We start from the raw sequence: 17770 nt of genomic DNA on the forward strand, positions 1-17770 counted from the left end.
GTATGCCTTATCTTGTGCCCCAAGGACTTCTATAACTGTCCTCCCTTCTCTCCCACTTTCAGAGACTCTTTTTGTTTATTTCATAAATAATTTCCAGGATTGTAAATTCTATTTACAATGTGGAATAAAGAAAGGTATGTCTGCTCCATCTTCTTAGTAGTGAAAGGATATTTTGATTTTTTTAAAAAAATATTCTATTGTAGTGACAGTGAGTGGGAAAAAAAACACCTGTTTTTTTTATCTTATTGTTCTAAAATAAGTTTTCCAGAGAGCACATCTTCTATGATATTAGGTCAAAGTACAGAAAAGAAAGAAAAGATGGCACATAAATATTTGCTGTTGGGGCATGAGATCAAGCAATACTCAATCACCCAAATTCTCTGAAGCACCCATGCAGGGGCATGAGTCCTTCTTCCAGGCAGGAGGCATTGGTCTATCAATAGTAGGAAACTGAAATCATGTGTGATTTAAATCTAATTGCAAGTGACTGTCATAACAAGAAGTCAAAGATAAGGGGTCATGGGTTTTTTAATAGCTCAACAATGTCATCAAAAATCTAGGTTTTCTTGATCCTCTACCCTGAATTACCAGTGTATACTTTTTCAACTTTGTGACTGCAAACTGACCAACTTTGTGATGGCAAACTGCTCTGGCCATATCATCATGTCCACACACTATACCCAAAGGCAGGAAATGAGAGCAAGGTTGTAAGATAAGACCATTCATCTCACATACCTCTCTCCTTTTGTTGGGGAAAAAAAACCTTCAACAAAACATTTCTTGCCAACTCGCATAACAGCTAATTAACCAGAACTGAACCGAATTCCACTGTAAAGAAAGCTCAGGAAATTTAGAAGTTCGATATTTATATCACACGTAGCTATTCTGGTGTCATATTGGTGAGATATAGAGAACATTAAGAAGAGAATCTGTATACTGTTGTTTTGTGGAGGTAATTTCTCGGCATTGGAGTAACAGCAAGATCCTGCATCTTACCAAAAGGAAAGATGCGTTGTAGAGAAAAATACTGGGAGGTAGGCTTGCAAAACAAAGTTTAAATGGCCAGTAATCTGTACTTGCAACATTTGAGATAACTAAGAATTCAACACAGTGCTAATGTAACGTATATAACGCCTCCTTTTACTGAGATTTCAGCTCGTCTTCACTAGTATTTCTAAATGCCTGTGAATTAGTACAAATTCCAGTATCAAGGCATTTTAATAATTATTAATTTAAAATTTCTACACCAATGTCCATAAAGAGACACTGAGATGAAAACTGTCTCACAGTCAGCATTTCCAAAATGTTACTGCATTTTACAGGACACCCTAGCCCCACAATAATCTCCAAGAAAATTATTCTCTGGGCTTGAAAAAAAGAAAAAAATTTGTTAAATTTTTCAGACTCTGTCTGTCCTTAGATATTCACTGGATACATGTTATAGGCTCTGATAAATCCTAAAGTTAAAAAAGACAACTTTATATTCGTTTAACCCGGTATTTTCTAAGTATGCATCACTGCTCTCATAATTAAATTTATACATAATGTGTAGACACTGCATGCTAGAAAATGTATTCTGAAAAACATTGTCTCTGTCATGAATAAACTGTTCCAGAAATACAAAGTTATCCTGGCTGAATTTACCTAATCTCATTATCTTTGATATTCCAAACAGCTTAAGTCCCTTGAATATCCTACCCTAGAATATTTGTATCATTAATGGTGATTCCACATGTTGCTATTTACAAAGGTCTGTTCTGTTCTTTTATCTGATGATAATAACCTTGAGATTTAGGTTTTATTATAATTGCCAACTTATAGATGAAGACAATCAGTGAGACCCAATTGTTCATTTGCTTACACTCAACTCAGCGATGTAGCTGCAAATAGGACTTAGGTTTAAATGTATTCTCTACAGCCTGCTACTGGCTATTGAGCACATTATTTCAGGTCTTTGAGCCAAGGTTTTCTCAGCTATAAATGAAAGATGATGATGAGGAATCAAATAGCTGACACTTAGTAACCATTTAACGAAGGCATGGGAGATTATCATTATTATTACCATTACTATACTGTTATGATTACCATATTAATGAGTGCTCTGCAACTGTATCTTGAAGAGAGCAAAATTCATTTGGTTCAGTGGAAAGATTTTATTTCTATGTTTATATTCCAACTAATACCTGGCTCTTGCATAATCTACATGGTCAATAATAACCTCCACAGAAGTTTTCACAGACTTAGTCATGCCTTTTGTTTTGACACACTACCTTTTAATAATCATTTTGCTCAGCCTAGAATTCTATTCCCTTATTTGTTTACCTAAAGAGCCAGTATTTATCCGTCCCAATGCATATTAAATGCCCTTTTCATTGTGAAATTTTAATTTTACTTTCCAGCGCTGAGTTAGTTGCTCTCTTCTCTGAGTTCTCACCCATATTTTAGCATGAATATTGTATTGCACTTTTCTATTTACTTCTCTGTTTCTTCACCCTATTGCAAACTTCTTGAGAGCATAGCCCTTGGTTTATTCACACCTGCATTTGTAGTGTGTGGCAACATAATGGGCACATGGCAGGTCCGTTACATGACGTACTATTTTGTCTACCATAAAATATACATTAAAATCTTGTCATGGTTTTTCAAACACACAGTTTCAGAATATTTTAAAAGGACGTAATAGAAGGTGACTATAAATATCTATCACTAACTGGGAAATGTAACTTCTATTCTTAAACTGTACTAGATTATTCATAAAATCAGTTAAAAATTATTCACATGGCTTAAACAAGGAGCATACTGCTGGAGTATCTGCTCAGATATTTCTATCATTGGCAATTGTGGCAGCACAAATTTTGTGTGTGAATTTTTGTTTCTGTTATTTTGTTTTCTTGGTAATGAATGTAGGTATTTTTATTCTCCACAGTTTCCCATGGAAATTATATCATTACCACTTAATCCATTCCTTCCACAAATTTGTATGGGCTCTCTCACAGGCTAAGTACGCATTAATTGTAGAACAGTGAGCAAAAAAGACTACTTGCAGTTCTTTATGGTCAAAGATATGCTTCCTTCTGTCTTGGAAATGTTTTAAAAAGTGCCATCTCTTTTTGTCCTTTATTTAAAGGCTATCTGAAATCCCATGAGTTACGAGGTAACACTGCATGTATTTCCAAAAATGCACTTTCTGGAAGGAAACTGACTTCTCAAGATGTCTTTATAGATTGAATATGTAGTGTTCAAAATGTGAAACATTTTTTGAATACAGCTAGATAGTTGTGATTCTGATTTACAGTTGCCATCAAGTTGGCCTCTGAAATTTTGAAAAAGTTTCAAATTGAACTTGATGTATAGCTGTTGAGTGGCCGTTTCATGGTATGCCCTCTGACCTGGAGCTGGGAAGAAACTTTTACATATGGGTTATGTACTCAAGTAAGACATGCATACTGCCATCAATACTTTAGCGCACCTTTTATTTTTTAATATACAGGTACTCATCTCTATTTATTTTCTGTGAAATCCAGGATGTTGTTGTCACTCCACTGCTATGAAATTAACTCTATAAAACAAGGGGACACAGATTCTTCTCTTTATATTCTTTATACCTCATCTATATACCATCAGAATGACTATATGTGATTTAAATATCTAACTTCTAAATTTTCTTTACTGCTATCTACAACCAAGTTTTTAAGGCCAATATTGGTAACAGTAAGTCTGAATTCTGATGTCACTGAGATTTGACTCATTCCTGTATGGTATTTCATATAATATTTAGCACAGTGCTACTTTCATTCAATTACTTATTAGGGCCAAAATTATATTAGAAGTAATAATAATCCAGTATAATGACAATGATAGAATTAGAAAAATGCGATTTTATTGATGTATATTATATTAAAGATATTTTTATTATAATTTTTAAATGGGAAGAAAATCTCTAGTCTGAACAGAAAATGCCTTAAGCCAGGAGAAAAATAATCTGAGTTTATAAAGTATTATTTTCTAGAAGGAAACATTTGCTTTGAGATAAGAAGAAACTTTCTCTGCCTCTTCTGCCTCTTTATCTAATCAAAATTTCAGTTTCCAACTCTAGAATCCAGAAACCTAAAAAATATGTAGAAAATGGACGGAAGGACACTAAACAAAAATTGGACAACTATCCCATGCTTATTGACCATTTTTAAATCATGTTTGTGTGTCATCTGTACAAACTGCACATTTTTAAAATTTTAGTTTTTTCATTAATTTGCATCAGTGTTTTTGCATACTTTAATACAAGCTCTTTCTGACATAGATGTATTGCAAGTGCTTTTCCCATTCTGTGGCTTCCCTTTTTAGTGTCTAATAGTGTCTTTGGTAATCACAAGTTTTGCATTTTTCTGTTCAATTTATCAATTATTTTTGTCATGTATAGTGTTTCTATATATGTCATAGCTGGAAGACAATTTTGCTTTTGCAAAATCTTGAAAATATTACCCTATATTCTAGAGAATATGTATAGTTTAACATTAATAATTATGACTGTGATACATCTTAAGATATATTATTATTTGTGTGCATGTTACAAGACTTGTTCTTCACAGAAAATTGAACATAATAGATGAAAATCCTGTTTTCATTACTATACAATAAATAAGTGCGGGATTATGTCCTTCAGATCAGAAACACAAAGTGGTGTATATCATGATTGTGAAGGCTTTCTTAATATTGGCACTTTTTGGATAATGGTACCAGAAAGAGGAATCCAAGGAGGGCGTAGTGGATTTGCTAATATGAGGAGGCCACAGAGTTGGAGGAGGATGAGCTGGCTGGAATTCTTCAGGTTAAAATGCTGAGGAAGGAAGAGCTACCCAGAAATTACCACAGAAATCTGCATGCAGTTTCCTTGAGTCACTGGCTGAATATCAGTCCATAGATTGATAGGATCAAACTCTACAAAGCAGGAAAATGTAAGAATTAAAAAAGATCTGTAGGCTAAAAAAATTCCAAAAAGCTTATTTTTAGGGCTTGGAAATGCTTGAGTTCCTATCAGGCAGAGCAGAGTCTTCAGTAATCACTTAGAGCATTTAGCAAAGACACCAGAAAGAGTATACCTTAAAATAGGTATATACAACCTGAAGAGTAAGGGATACTTTAAAATTACCTTAACAGTTTTTACAAATAATTCTCTTCTAATGGGTGAAACCAGTCAGCAGGAAATAGCCAAAAAGAGCCCCAAAATCTCTTTTTTAAAAAATAACAAATCAAGCCACTAAAGAAGTAATGCTCACAATATCCAGTATCCAAACTAAAATTATTAGAAATGACAAGCAGCAAGCAAATATTACCCATAAGCAGGAGTGAATAGAAATAAATGGAGAAGAAATGACATAGTTAATAGAGGGAAAAGCATATGCCCACATTAATAGATGAAGAAAAAATTTGCAAAATTCAACACCTACGTATAAAATAATTGATAGCAAACTAGAAATAGTAGGGAAATTCTTCGACATAAAAAAAGTTATTGAAGGTAACCTGCAGCTATACAGATTGAAAAGAAAGAAACAAAATTGTCATTATTTGCTGACAACACAGTTTAGAAAATCATAATGAATAGGCAAAATATAATATGGAATAGATAAAATGTAGAAAGTTGTGAGGAATAAAAAAGAAGCTATAGAATTAATAATTAACAAGATCACAGCATATAAGTCTAATACCTCAAATCAATTGTACTTGTTTATAATAACAAAAACACCAGGGAAGTGAAACATAATATGACTGACAAAAGCTTCAGAAATATAAAATTCTTATAAATAAATGTAACAAATTACATTAAAAACTGTGCAGTGAGAGCAAACAAAATTGCTAAAGGAGACCTAAATAAAGGTTCAGACTTTGGAAATTTCAGTCCTGTTAACATCTTGATTCTTTGTCAATTAGTTTTCAAATTCAAAGCAATCCCGCTGATAATTTCAGCAGGCTTCCTTGTGCGAGTTGCATATCCAATTTTAAAATGGATTGAAAATGGAAAGGACCTTAAACAATTTTGAAAAAGAACTGCTACCTCCATTCAAGAATTATTTTAAAAGCTACAGTAATCAAGACAGCGTACTGTAGTATACAATGGACACACAGACTAAAGGAGCAGCATAGAAAAATCTAGAAATAGACTCATACATACAGTTTGTTGATAATATAAATGTTATAATTCAAACGACTGAAGATACTGATTGTTTGTATGGATGTGAAAAAACTAGACCTCTCATACATTGCTTCTGAATATAGCAGTTGGTCCAAAAATTGACAATAAAGCTGCTTGGTAGTTTCTCATAAAGGTTAAAACATACTTACCACATGACCCTATAATTCTACTCTTAAGCATTCACTAATCAAGGGAAAAATAATTGGCTACACAAAACTTGTACATGAATGTTTACGCAACAATTGTATTAAGTTCCCAAAAGTGGAAAAAAATCTTCATCACATATCCATGCAGATTTTTTATTCTGAATGGAATTCTCTTTATTTCTCTCTAGGTAGCTCCTTTCAATCCTTAACCTTTAAAATCCACCATTTCCTTTAAAGCCATTTTCCTTTAAAGCCATTATACCTTACTCCTCCTCATCCAGACTGGACTAAATGCTCTACTTCTTTTTCCAGAACTCCATTTCCATGTTATCCATTACTTTATATTGAAGCATAATAAATATCTTCACCTCTTCTGCTTTTCTCTCCATTTGAACTTTTTTTAGAACAGATACTGTTTTATTCTTTTTCCTAGACCTAAGTAAGTGCCCGACACCTAGTTGACAGGTAACATTTGTTGACCTAAACTAAATATAGTGATATAATGGAATAAAATTTGGAGATGTTCACCTATTTTATTTTTCCCCTTCTATTTCTCTTTCTTCCTTCCCAATACCAAACAGATTTTCAAATCTGTGTGTATTGTCTCAAGGAAGGGATGTGTGAAGTTAGTGTGAAGGAAGATGAAGGAAGTGTGAAATTAGAAATAAGACAACACCTAAAAATATTTCCCAGAGCTGAAATAGAATTTGCATTCCATTGTAAAAATATCTTGCCCAGAAGCATTAGGAAAAATCGTGTTTCTATCCCATTCTTAAGCATCCAAAAGAAATGAGAAGGCAATTAGTTTTGGCATAACAGAAAAGAAAAGAGACCAAAACAGAGAGGTCTGTCTTCATTTCTTAAATGTGCTGACAGGCAATAAAACCACACAGAAATCTACAAAATAAACAGAGCAAAGAAACCCTTGTCAGGATGGCTATGAGGAATATCTACTCACTTTCACAAAAATTCTGGTATCCCAAAAGTAGCAGATTAAACAGAGAACTTCATAACAACAAGTGTTACAAGAAGATCATCAATGTCTCTAGAAATATCCATGGACAGTTGAATAAAAACTAGAAGTTTTCCACCAAGTCCTTTGAAATAATTTAGTGCCCTAGAAAGATGACATAAGCTTATCGGTGAGGGAAATCCCCCCAAAACTTGAGATTAATTTTCCCATCAGCTTACTAGAGTGGGGGCTTAAAACAGAAATTAGACAAATGTATAGATGACAAAAATCAATATTTTACATGCATATGTTGCAATATCATTAAGATTAACACAAGATGAAGATGCATTCTCTCTATCATGTGAAGCCACCAGAGGCATATTCTTTTAAAGCATAGAAAGATTCTTTCTGGGTCTTGGGAGAATCCCATTCATTTGCTACGTGTTTTGTAACTCAAGACAATAAATTGAGTTTCTCTGTGTTGATACTCTAGTATGCTTGTTTCATTTTTCTTTTTTAAGTTAAACTTGGACGGAAAGCTTATGATACCCTAGTGGAAAAACGAGACACAAATGACAATTTTTAATGTGCTGTAAAATCTTTCTGCATGCTGTCCTCATCCAACCAGTAGCTAGTGAAGGCGTCAGATTAAAAGAGTTAAGCAGTAGAATTTTATATGAATCATTCCAGGAAATCATTTCTCAACTGTATAAACTGTCTTTTCTTATTAGTCATGTAAGTTCAGAAAGTATGATCCAGCTAAACTGAGACATATATTGTAATGCCATTTTCCAAAGATACAGTCGCTGCAGGAATACTGGCTATCTCAGTGACATTTTGGAAAATGTTAGAGTTGATGATATTAAGAGGCACTTGTTCAAGATGACATGATCACTGAGTAACTGAACCTACTTGGTAAATGTGATGTACAAGTAGATCTTATAGCTGAGAACTAATCTGCAAATAACCTTGGGAGATTATAGTCAGGTTCTAAATCAGGGGTCTTCTGATTTAGGTAGCAGTCTGTAACCAGCTAGGAACCAGGCCACATAGCAGGAAATAGGCGGCAGGTGAGTGGACTTTAACACCTGAGCTCCGTCTCCTGTCAGATCAGCCCTGGTACTAGATTCCCATGAGAACACAAACCCTTTTGTGAATTGTGCATGTGAGGGTTTTAAGTTGCATGCTTCTAATGAGAATCTAATGCCTGATGATTCGATGTGGAACAGTTTCATCCCCAAACCATCCCCTGACCCCACTCCAGTCCCTGGTGCCAAAAAGGTTGGGGACCGCTGTTCTCAATGGTAAAAATGAATGAAGTATATGATGTTTTTATTTGCTCCTCAAAAATGTACCTGCAGACTAATTTGCTCCACTTCTTATAGGTTATCACTAAATTCAATGTTCAGGTATGGATTCCGTGTGGCCATTAGTGCACTATTCAGAGATTTCTCATATCAGGATATCCAAAAGCAAAAGAGAATTGTCAAAAAGCCTTCCATAAAGATAAGTTCGTAAAGCCAGATGAAAGATCATCATGCTGGGTTTTTATTAGTCTTATGGAAGCCCTAGAAATCAAGTATTCCCACTTAGGGAATTTTTATTCTTCTTAAAACTATAATTTAATGTGTGAAGCATAGAGATTGATTAATTTCTATCTTTCCAATTTGGAGAAGAAAAGTTATTTAAAGAATAGATAACAGCTTTCTCAGGTGTAAATTCTGGTTTGTCTTTGATTAAGCAAGAAGACTTATTATTAACAGAGAATGATCATTTACAATGAGAAAAGTTGGAGAATGAAATTTATTCATGTGTCTATAATCAGAAAAATTTATATTCAGTTTAAAAATGTGTAGAAAATGTGACTATAAGTCCAAAGTGAATAACTTTCCAGGCTGGTTAGTAGTGAAGAGATCTACAAGGCTTTAAGCTTAATGCCTTCAGAAAATTACATTTGATGTGTAATGTACCTAGCCCCATATATATATATATATATATATATATATATATATATATATACACACACACACACACATATATATGTATATATATGATATATGTATATATGTGATAAATATATATATCACATGTGATATATATATTTATGTGATATATAAGTATATATGTGATAAATATATATACATATATATGTATATACATATATATACACACACATATATATATTTGAAACAACAACAACTGAGCAGTAAGAGAGCACTTCACATTTGTTGCATCTAGGTAATGTTACATCTGTTCATGCCCATTTTGCTGGAATTTCTACATCCTTCACAAGTCCTGCTGCTTGAACAATATGTTCTCCTTTGTATGTAGCCAACTCCATTTGGCAAGAAGTGGCTCTGGCCATCTGCAATTGATGCATAGCTAGTTTTGTTAATCACTCCCAACGGCATTTCCTACACTTTTTTTTCATTTTCAATTAATTGGTCCCAGGTCATTTCATCTTGCAGGGAGCTGCTTTTACAGGTAGCTAATACAACTAAGAGGACTGACACAAGCTGCTGGATACCTGGCCAATAAGCACATTACCAGAACAAGTATAGTCTATTAAAGAGCTTTGTGCTGAGCTAAAATGAAATTCCAAAGCATTGACTGGGTCTTGTATTATCCTCAAACAGCAGAAAGAAGAAACCCAAAACTCAACTGTTTCCCAGGCATGTTAAGAGGTGCCTATATTCTTGGACCTAGATGATCTTCTTCTTTGTGAGTTGCCTGACAATAATCAAACATGAAAGTATGCACTCACAGAAATGTGATAGAGGAGAAAGCAATATATTGGTTTGATATATACATCATCACGCAGAAAATTCACATGTAGTTATATTTTGGATTTCTGCATTTGGTCTTCTAATATTTACAATCATGTGATCTTTGATGGGTTGACTCTGTCTGGCTTCCTAATAGTCTTTGAAGACAATGTAACTCATCAGTGATCAGATAGCTAAAAAAAAACTGAGAAAGCAAGACATGGCCAGGAAGATGTGAACATACAAGGGATAATACAAAATGAAAACTTCACCTTTTTAATGTTACAAAAAATTGTTCAATTATAAAGAAGGATCATGGACACACTCGTTGACTAGTTGCAACAAAATTTTATACATGTAAAGAAATTAAGTAATGTTAAAGTGACTTTAAAATGTACTATTTAATGGTATCCTCACAATAATTCAGTGAGGCAGAAAAGGAGTGGCATGTCCAAGATATTATGATCAACAAGCAAAGGACTGAAATGAGTTACCAGTCCTTACATCCTGATCTATGCCACTTCCTTTTGCACATACAACAGAGCTTTTATAGTACGTATCTCCCAAAGGTCTCTTGTCAAAAGTGATAAGTATATATGAATTCAGAATATTTCTAACCACTCTAGGACAAAGTCTAAATGTTGTCATCCTCCTTCATGCCCATATTATTTTTTACTTAATTTTCACAATAACCATGTGAACTAGTTTTCTTTTCAAATTTCCATTTACCACATGAGGGATATTAGGCAAGAAAATAGTGTGAGGTTATAGAGCTAAGTAGCTGGACTGGAATTCAAGCAAAATTCATCTTTTTTTTCCCAAAATCTGCAACATTTTTTCTCTTTGCTTTTCTTTTTAGTACTCATCTGAATAATTTTATGAGTTGTTTTTAATTAGGTTAAAATAGTGACTATAGTTGACATCTTTTGGGCAGTAATGTGACACTTGCTGCATCAAGTTATGTATAAGACTTAACAAGTCTTTATAACCAGCACTATCTCACTTTTGTAACTGCTCAGAAGATAATGGTAGATAAAAAAACTTCACATAAATTTTTTTCTCAGTTAAGTGAAGATTGAAATACATCTTATTTCCTTTTTTTTCCTTCCATCAATATTAGAGTTGTTTTACTGATGTAATGTAGAACATTATGTTTAATATCAATTTGCAAAGAATCTAGAATTAATTTCCTAATTTTTAGAGCTTAACAATCAGTTACAGGAATTCAGAGAGAACAATAAAAAGAACACATCATTTTCAAAGAAAAACATTTGAATAACTTTTTGGAATAAAATAAAATGTGGCGAAGAGATCAGAAGGTGTTTTGAATGATCAGTGTTTTACTGTGGACTAAAATTTATGCCATCCCAATGCCGGGTGCCGTGTCGCTCACGACTGTAACTCCAACACTTTGGGAGGTCGAGGCAGGCGTATCACGAGGTCTGGAGTTGAAGACCAGCCTGACCAATATGGGGAAACCCTGTCTCTACTAAAAATACAAAAATTAGCCTGGCTTGGTGGCGTGTGCCTGTAGTCCTACCTACTCAGGAGGCTGAGGCAGGAGAATCGCTTGAACCCAGGAGGCAGAGGCTGCAGTGAGCTTAGATCACACCATTACATTCCAGCCTGGGTGACATAGTAAGACTTCATCTCAAAAAAAAAAAAAAAAAAAAAAAAAAAAAAAAAAAAAAAAAATATATATATATATATATATATATATATATACCATCCCATTATGACAAATCAACTTTTTAATCAAAACCAAAAGTGAATAAAAATGAAAAATATCCTCATTAGGGGTGAAATAATAATTCATTGTAAATTATTGAACACCTTGAGCAAAGTTCATGTGTTGATTCATCAAGTACTGATGGAGTGCCTATTATGTGCCAGGTGCTATCCTACCAGTTTAGGAGAAGTAAGTGAATAACATTCTAGTGCCCTTCTCTTGAGGAGCTTACATTCTAAGATCCACAGCAATATGCAGATAATGAGAGACTGAAATCTGTACTTTCTGCTGGCTGATATTGTCATTTGTTTTTCTTGTACCTCACATCTTTTCATTAGTACATTCTGAGGGAAAATCTGCAATAGAGTTATGAACTGCATTCACAAATCTATTTGCATGTAAATCCTAAATCCTTTCTTGCTTTTTTCCTGGCGACCTTTTCAAAAGAGCTTTTATTTGTAGAACTGTGTTAATTTATGCTTTCTAACTTTCATGTCAAAAATAACTTGGTTCCCCTGGGTAAAAAGGAATCCTTACGACGAGTAACCCGCCTTTTAATCTTCATCAAGAGGGACTCTGAAACAACTCGAAAGCTTTCACTGCTGGCCAATCCCTGTATTAATGTAGCATTTCACAGGGTTTCTGCACTAACTATCTTTGGGTCTTCTCATAAGAGCCCTATAATAGCCATAAATATTCCTCAGGAAAGCAAGATAGAATCTGAAAGGGCTATAATAGCTATCATAAATGAATAATAAAATGTAGAAAGGACAAGCCACGATGAAAATGGCAAATGACTATGATGACGTGTGGACTGTACACAAAGTAATTATTTGAGTGGTATATTTACAGAAATTCTCCACAGCTTTTTGTGATGTCTGCAAAATTTAGTGAGGGCTACATATGCTGTGAAATTGGTAGCACAGAAATAGGTGACTCAGCACAATAAAACTTAAAATGTTTATTTTGTGTATCTTTTAGAATTAAATCGAGTCAAGCCATCTGACCACACTGACTTGTGGAATTTGTGTCTTCCTTTTTCTATATTTTCTTCTAGAAGTTTAATTGTTTTATAGTTACATTTAGGTCTTTTTCTTTATTTCAAAATATTTCATTAACAAATGACAACTATATAGATATTAAAGTTGTGCAACATGATTTGAAATACATATACACTGTGTCATGATTATCACCATCAAATTGACACACTCACCACCACCCATGCTGTATATGAGATTATCAGAATTTATTTATCCTAAAAAATGAAAATTTGTACCCCTCGATCAACATCTTATGCTAAACATCCAAATAGACTTTGCTTATGTACATCAAAAAGAAACAATATATCAAATAACAGAGTTGTTACACTATCATCAGAAGTCATCGAATAGCTAGAAAAGAATCTTAGCAGCTAAGATGAAAGTGTAATTTGTGTGGGTATGAGGAATTAGAGGGTATACATGTTAAGAAAATTACAAAAATGAATAATCACTGCATGACTCTCAATTTAAGAAGGAATAAATGAGAGACACACATGCAACATTGCACTAAACTTGTAAGAAAAGCAACTCCCCAAATCTCCAGGGAAATGGAGAAGTAAGACATTACTTTATGCAAAGGAAGCTAGTAATATTTTCTGACTAAAACATCTTTTACCCTGATAGGAAAAAAATATATATATATACACACACATATATATATATACACACCTATATATATGAAAATACATGCTATACACACACACACACACACACACACACACGCGGAAGACCTTGAGAGTAATCACTGAACAGAAAAAATGTATCCTTTGAAATACTAGAGTGAAAGCCGTCTATGACGTCTTACTAACCTGCTGTATGCTATGCTGGAGTTTTAGAAGCCTTTTTTTTTTCCAGTTGTAAAGTTTTACAAGTAGGGAAGTTTCCTTTTCAAATGAACAATTTATCTTGAAGAAACCTGTGGGGAAACACCTGATCTGCAATCATCTGTCTTTGCTTCCCAGAATTCTTTTGGAATTAATTACAGTGAAAGACCGTATAGAAAATAACTTCGGAAGCGAGGTGCTCTAAGGAAGAGTCTTCAAGCAGTCCCCTTAGTTACAGAATGTTAATATGCCAGGAACTGTCTTTGTATTCTCACTCCTTGCTTCCCAAAGTCTCAACCACCTGGCCTTGCTTTTCTGTGTTTCTTCTCAGCCCATTATGGGGACTCTTATTTGGATTCTTGCAAAAATCGCTTCATTTCCAATCCATGCTGCCATATAAACTAGAATGACATTCCTCCTCTATGAATTTTATCAAGTAGAATTGCTACCTTCAAATCCTCCCACAATCTCAATGCAACCTGTTTAGCCTGATAAATATTCCACACTAGTTAAAAATCTTTTACTTGCTGATCTCATAATAAATTCACTTGCACCTACTCTCTATTCCACATTTGTCACACTTATCCAATAGCATAGCTCCAACTCAAATTCTCTATCATCTGTGAAACCTTAGTTGACTATAGCTGCTGAAAGTAACCCCTATAATGACTGCATGAACCACTCACTAACTTTAGAATTGACTGTTTCACTTTGCTTATATATGTATAAATCTTGTCTCCAAAAGAACATGACTAATTCCTGAAATTCTTTACCACGGTAAAACACCATGGCTTGCATATAGTTATTCATATTAAATAGGTTTTTGTTTTGTTCTTAAGAAGGAACCCAGATACTTCTGATTTCTTCAGGTTAGGAGAAACTTTGAAGACATGATAGCATAAGTCGGGTTCCCCCTTTTTGGTTGAAGATTATTAACCCTAAATTCTGCTTATAATGAAGACAAACATTCAATTGGCTAATTTTTAAATTTGAAAACTTGCTACAGATCTCCCTGTTTAGTTTACTTTTGGAGGTACCTGACATGTATAAGGAGCATGCAATTCTGGGCTTCTCATTAATGAGGCAAACCACTTTTCTTCTTAATAACTCTGTCTTTTCATTTACACAACAAACATAAAATTTTCTTCCCATTATATTACAAAAGATTGTTGAGAGAAACAAATATAAAAACAGGTGTCAAATTAATTTGCAAAGTGTATACAAATGTGAGCTATTTCTAGGTGTTGCTGCATGCCTTCAGATTCTTAGTGTGCTCTAGCACTGATGAATTGATGTGCCAATCATTATTTCTGTTATAAGACACTCTTAAAGATATGCTGCTGATTTTTTTTCTTGCTGTTCTCTGCCTATTGATTTTTCAAGATGCATTGAATGCACTTACGGATGAAAGAATTACTATTAATGTATTTGTATGTTAAAGTATAAAGTATTTTAAATTGATAAAACAGAATGGTTTTGACAATCTTAACTTAGTTCATTAAATTCGTAAACTCACTTATCTTCAATATCCTAAGGAGAGAGCAGATCCAGGCTACTGAGTGCTTTCTTCTAATGATCTCTTTTCACTCTTCTATAGAATTGCTGGAAAATCTGAAAACACAGATAAAATTATTTGATCACGCTTTGCAATAAAATATCAACAAAACTTTGATTATGCATTTGCCCAAGTTACCAGAATTTGTTGGAACCCTATATTTATGGTGTAATGATGTCCAATAATAGAATTCTTTTCTACATGATGTTTATAAAGCATATTTTGATAAGTATTGGGGAGTGGACTGATGAATGAATCCCCAAAGGAATCTAAGAGATTATATCTTATTATTTTGGGATAATATTCTGTTTTTTTTTTTGAATCTAGTATCTATTCAATGCATTTTACATTATAGAAATGTACAATACATATTTATTTTCCCCAATGTTGAGACCAGCACTAGCAAAATTCCTGATACTATATGCATAGTTAAGCTATTCTACCAGATTGAAAAAAAAAGTTTCTTCTTAAAATCTCATATCTCCTTTGAGACTGCCTGATTTCTCAAGGAGAATTAATGATTTTCCTTACTTCACTTAATTAGAAATTTGTGTGTAGACTATAGCATAAGTATTGCATTATACGGATCTTAACAGTAAATATAACCATCATCTACAAGAGACAGTGACTTTCCTGAGGTCAGAAACTTTGCCTGATTTGTCTCCTAGCACATATTCTGGAAAATAGCTAGCATATAACAAATACTCACTAAAATATAAATAATTATTAGGTTAGCTTGCTTGTAGGTACAATGTTAGTAGTATTGACTTCATAAAAATACAAACCCTTTTGAAAATACATTATTAAAATTGAACATGGCTATAAAAGCTATATCAAAATCTACTTTCTTCTCCAGAATGTCTCCTAGTTAATCAAACAAAAGAAGAATATCTGTTTTTATCATTGCTTTTTACCAAATATTAGTTGCCATGACAATACAAATCATAATGGCATGGCAGAGGCCAAGTGTACATGACAATTCAGTTTAATTTATTGAGACCATTTCCTGTGCCTCTTTATTCCCTTTCTGCATACTGGCAAAATTGATTGTGGTACATTTAAGCAAAGATTAGTTGATGCCTGGGGGTGAATATGCTCTGATTTTAGACTTACAGCGATAATACACTTGAGAGTACTTGGCAGTTCATGGATTTCAGTGTCACCATTTTACTCATTGCTCCAACAAGAATTGATTCTGGAGCAAACTGTTGTGTAAATAAAGTCTGTCATCTCTTACCATTCATTCTACATTACCACACTGTGCATGCTATTTTCTTTGTCCTTCAGTCAGGGTCCTCCTCCATTCCATGAGATGACTTGTTTCCTCATTATTACTGTCTACCACAGGCAAAATCTACTATAAAGCATTTTAACACCACACTAAAATGATTTTAAATATTAGTTTACACTGGCAATTTGAACCGTAATGGAATCTTAATCTAAATGAGTAAATCATTAATGCCAGAATTTCAGCCATCAACAAGAAAGTAATGCAGGTTTGTTGGAGGACCTAAGAGCCTTTTACAGGACATACATAAGCACTAATTCCATTTTTAAATCTAAGACTCATTTGACTGAGTCAGACTCTGCTTCCATCTATCTGTATCACATAAACTCATTTGTGTAGTTTTGTGTACACACACATGTGTACACACATTAAAAAATCAAACTTGCCCACGTGCAGTGGCTCAGGCCTGTAATCCTAGCACTTTGAGAGGCTGAGGGAGGCCAATTGCTTGAGCCCAAGAGTTCGAGACTAGCCTAGGTAACATGGTGAAACCCATCTTTACTAAAAATACGAAAACTAAGGCCAGCATGGTGGCATATACCTGCAGGCTCAGCTCCTCAGGAGATTGAGGTAGAAGGATCTCCTGAGCCCTGGGACACCAAGGCTGCAGTGAGCCGAGATCATGCCACAGCACTCCAGTGAGACCCTGTCTTAATAAAATAAAAAAATAAAAAATGAGTCACTTTGCAAAGTACATTTATATATCTACAAATTTCTCATTTCTAAGAACGAGATTATTTAGTTTGTTATGGTAAAATACATGGGATAATTTGTTGGTGCAGGGATTAAGCATTCTAGGAAGTTTTTCTCTAATTAGAGATAACAAGTATACTCTCACTTTTTCTTCATGAATATTTAAAATTAAGTATCTTTTAGTGTTTTGTTGTGTTCAGCATATTTTGAAAGAGAGACATCAACAACTATTGTTTATAAATACTGAGTTAAATTTCCCTTTTATAATGATTTTAAGATTGTGAGATTCCTGTAAATTATTTTTTGTTTAAAATTTTAGATTCTGACATAGACTGTACAATAAAATAATTATAGGAATATTTGTTGCCTAAAAGTAATAGGGTAAGTCAAGGGGCTTTATAAATTTTCACCAACCATCAAGGCAAAAGCTTCTTCAACTGAGTAAAGTTTAAAAAGGCAGCAGAGGAAAATACTAATACTACTATGACTGCTGTACCCGTATTTTGATTTAAAAATAAAATTTCAGTGTACTTTGTTAATCTTTATGTCAGCACTGCAAACTTAATCAATGACTTTTCCCCCTAATTTTGT

The sequence above is a fragment of the Symphalangus syndactylus genome, chromosome 15 (genome assembly GCF_028878055.3).
Source record: "Symphalangus syndactylus isolate Jambi chromosome 15, NHGRI_mSymSyn1-v2.1_pri, whole genome shotgun sequence".
Taxonomy (NCBI): Eukaryota; Metazoa; Chordata; class Mammalia; order Primates; family Hylobatidae; genus Symphalangus; species Symphalangus syndactylus.